This window comes from Gavialis gangeticus, unplaced genomic scaffold (assembly GCF_001723915.1).
Source record: "Gavialis gangeticus isolate Ggan-Ray unplaced genomic scaffold, GavGan_comp1, whole genome shotgun sequence".
Classification (NCBI taxonomy): Eukaryota; Metazoa; Chordata; order Crocodylia; family Gavialidae; genus Gavialis; species Gavialis gangeticus.
The window spans coordinates 69,785,833-69,790,495 of NW_017728994.1; positions in this window are offsets into that span (position 1 = coordinate 69,785,833).

The following is a 4,663-nucleotide window of genomic DNA, read 5'->3' on the forward strand; positions in this document are numbered from 1 at the left end:
ACACCTCCCAACCTGCCAGCTCCAATGCTTTTCCTCCCTCCCTGCTCATAGGAGAGGGCATGGCCAACCCCCAGTCCAGAGCCAGCTGGAGGGTTCCTGGGTTGGGGAGACGGGCAGCACCTGCCAAGCTGGGGAGGGGGTGGGTAGGGGAAGAGGGTAGTGGCACTGAATTCATAAAAACTTGAACAAGAATAGTCCTTTTTCTGAAGCACATATGTATTGAACAGAAAAGAACAACCCTGCAGAGTCCTACAGGCTGTGGTCATGGACTACAAATCCCAGAGGCATCTGGAAGTGGGAAGAGGAAATGATGAGCAACCCCACGGAGTCCTGGTGCTGCTGGTCTGGACTGTAAATCCCAGAGACCTTGGGGGCAGCAAACACACAGCCTATGCTGGGGGACTCTGATTTAACTTGAACTAGGAAGGGGTCTGGGACAGAAGTTTTATAAACCAGTTTAACCTAAATCAGTTAAGTCTGATACTACATTCAACCAGGTTTATCTTAAACCAGTTTCAGCCATTTTGAAACTGGTTTATGCACACTGAGTTTCAGTTGTTACAGGTGTAAACCAGTTTCTGATAGTTATTTAAACTGGTTTGTTTAACTTCTGTCCCTAGCCCAAAGGTCCTCAAAGTTAAAGTGGCTGGACCTCTACACATGTGCAGAGTCAAGGGAATACATTGTGAATCTTTTTTCTTTTATTTTTATAAATATGTTACGATCCATCTCAGAAGAGGACCGCCCCAACCATACCTTTTTACCAGAGTGAGCAAGAACTGTAAAACTATATTCAAATCTATTTTAAGAAAGTGATAGAGCCATCCTGAAGTTACTTATACATTTAGGAAAGAGAGACAGAAAGAGATGAAGTAATTTCCGTGTCACAAAGACAAAGTTGACTCTGGGGTGGTGGATGGGTATGTTGGTGGGGGATGATAGCCATTACCTACACATACAGGATTCTGCAGTACATAATTCCTAACAGAAATAACTATGACATCAGGAAAAGTTCAGAATTATGGGAGTCCCATGTCTTTTTCACCTTTCACCAAAACTGTAAATGCTTGAATCAGGTTGTTTCTTCTCTGGAGCATTGTTTTAGAGAACAGCCAGTTATATTTCTCAAAGCTACTGCTAGTTAGCTCTTTTCATTACATTATGGAAAGCTTCTAACAATATAGTAGTGACCTATTATGAGAAGTTGAGGGTCTGAGACAAAATGAGAGTGTAGTAGCCTCTAGGGGATTGCTCTTGCTATCGTTCAAACAAAGAACCCACGAGGCTTCAGGGCCATTTGGAAACCAAAATTTTATACATTTAAAAGTACCAGCATCCAAACCCCACACACCCTCTAGCTACATTGTTTCCCCTCTAGCATAAACTTTTAGTCATCAAAACACAGATCATGCTAAAAAACACAGAGCAATATAAGCAGTTGTACTTTTGTCTCTAAAAGTCCCTACCCCTAATTCCCAGGCAGCAAAACAGTTTCTTTCTCTGACCTAGCCCGGCCTCCTTATACCATTCTGAGCATAATGAGTTTCAGCTGCACCTAATCACTTCCCTGCTGGGAGTTCCTCCGGAGCTGACTGGAAACCCTTGTTGATATTTAACTCAGACTCTCCTCTACTCATGTGTAAAAAAAACCTCCATGATTTTGCCTTAATAGTATCTCTTCCAAAGTATACTCCTGGGACAGAATATATCATCGCTACAGAATCCTCCGGTAGAGGAGACACAGAAAGATGTGTATGCTTTTCCACGTGGTGTTTTATTCCAGGCACTCAGCATTTCACCTTTCTGACAAGAAAGCCTGGACTTAGAGCCCTTTTCCTCATAGCCTTCTCACAATTTGTAGCTCTCTGTTCCCCTGGCTCCACCCGGACACTTCCAATTGCTGCCCTCTATAACATGGTGATCTTTCAAGCATAGCTCTTTCATTACTGCAGAATTAGTCTTTGAAATGTCATTTCCCTCCCTCTTTCAGTCTGTCTTGGAAAAAAGCAGTCAGCTGCATTTTTTAACAAATATATACATGTTCTCCTGTTTTATTAAAACACGTCCATATATTTACCTCCATAAATCTTTTGTTTCTTAAAGTCTGTAAATTGCTTAAATAAAGTATTTATGTCCTGCTCTAAATTCCCATTATTTTTCCTGTGCTGCCATTTTCTTAATCAAACCTCTTATAGTAATTGATGGGCTCTCTTTTCAAGATGGTAAGCATGTCACATAGGACACTGGGCTACTTCATGTTATCAGATTCACCTTAATACCCTGGCAACAATGTTTATTGCTTTTTATAATTAATTACTCTCCTTCTAACCAATTCTTGTATATGCCTATGAGGAATAGCATTCCTAGAAAGCACATATTCTATGTCTATCAACCAACTGGAGGACTGGATCAAAGTCTGGAAACAGCCCTCAGAGCCATGGTTTGGCCATGAGAAGAATCCTCTGTTTTGAATGCAGACAGCCCCTTACCCCTCCATTCAAACTGCATGTCAGACCTCCCTGAGCCGTTTCTATGGAGCCAGAAAGCAGCATTACTTTGCCTGCAGAGTGGGGTAGGGGCTAAGAATGCTGGAAGTCACAGGCAGGAAACACACAGTATCCCAGTTGCCGGGGTTCCTGGCCTGGGCTCTGCTGCCAGGGATCAAATCTGCGGTAGCATGGCAACACCAGCTGCTGTCACCCACTTGTCTGCATTACTTCCTGCCTGCTACAGACAGGCACGCTCTTTGTCCTTATCAGACTCCCCTTCTAAGTGGAACCAATGAATTCCCCAATCCAAAGTTATGATTAGGACTAGGCCACCTCATAACTTTGGCTTTCATTTGGTAGTTCTTTTCCCAATGGTACAATGATGCAAGTTTTCAAGCATGCAAGAATTGTTTCCAGTTTAGATGGTTAGTCACAGACCTGGGTCCTGAACATGCTTCTCTTTTGGTTCCCAGCTTTTTCACTGCCTAGTTGACTTCCCTGAAGTCCTTCCACCTCCTCTGTTTCCTGTCTTATGAAAAGCAGTGGCCCCGTTTAGGGAAGCACTGTACATAACACCTTAGCAACCACTTAAGCAGCATGATCCAGACCAGGGGTTGACAGCTTTTTCCTGGCACAAGTTGGAGCTTGCAACCTGTTATATGGGGCAGAAGTTACCACCGCTCTCCCTGTTTTGAATAGCCAGCTGCTAGATTCCCAATGGCTCTGCAGCAAAGATAAGCTCAGATGGGAGGGCATGGGCCACACAGCACAGTTTCACAACACTGATCCCTGTGCTGAACTGGACCCCATACCTCTACATAAATGCTCATAGTATGGGGAACAAGCAGGAGGAACTTAACCTCCTGCTAGCTGACACCAACCCAGACATAGTGGGGCTCACTGAAATGTGGTGGGACCCAACGCACGACTGGGCAGTGAATATCGAGGGCTATAGGATGTACAGGAGGGACAGGACAGGGAGGAAAGGTGGGGATGTGGCGCTCTACGTCAAGGAGGAATACACATCCTCATCAAGTAGCACAAGGTCAGACGAGGGGCAGACTGAAGTGCTCTGGGTTAGAACACAAGGCAGTCGAGGGGAAAGTTACTTAACGGTGGGGGTCTACTACAGACCACCCAACCAAGGGGAAGAGCTAGACTGGGAATTCTTAAGTCAGCTCACGGAGGTAGTTAGGTCAAAGGATGTGGTCATCATGGGTAACCTGAACTTTCCAGACATCTGCTGGGAAGAGCATTCAACCAGGTCTGACTGCTCACGTAGGCTCATAGCCCAAATGCAGGACCTCCATCTAACCCAGGAGGTGCACAGGCCCACCAGAGGAGATGCCTTGTTGGACCTGGTGCTGGCCATGGGCGACAACCTGGTGAGGGGGCTGTGGGTGCTTGAGCACCTGGGTGACAGCGATCATCGCCTGCTGGAATTCACCATCCAGTGCAAGGTGGCAAAGGCCTGCAGCAAGGCAGCAGCCCTGGACTTCAGGAGGGCAGACTTCAATGAGGTAAGGAGAATAGTCAGGGAGACACTGAGGTCCCAGAGGGGAGGGGAGGCGGGTGTCCAAGAAGAGTGGTCGCTCCTTAAGGCAATGATCCTCCAAGCCCAACGGGAGGTAATCCCAACACAGATCAAAGGGGGCAGGAGGGCACAAAAGCCCCCATGGCTCACCAAAAACATACAGGAATGTCTCCTAGCTAAAAGGGAGGCGTACACCCAATGGAAGAGACGGGCCATGACCAGGGAGGACTATACCTCAGTTGCTCGGGGCTGCAGGGGGGTGGTCAGGAAGGCCAAGGAGGAGATGCAACTGGCACTAGCTACCTGGATCAAGGACAACAAGTCCCTTTTTAAATACATAGGGGGTAAAAAGAAGGTTCCAGGTAACGTGAGACCTCTGCAAGACACGCTAGGAAATCTGGTTGTCACACCAGAGAGAAAGCTAACTTATTTAATGATTTCTTTGCCTCCATTTTCCTGAGCAGGCTGATCAGCCCCCCTACTGGGACCCCCACAGGCCCCAGGGGAGGTGCACCCTGGCCAAGGGTCAGTGAGGATCTAGTCAGGGAACTTCTGGAGGGGCTGGATGTATTTAAATCAGCTGGTCCTGACGATCTGCACCCCAGAGTGCTGAGGGAATTAGCAGGGGTCATTGCAGGAC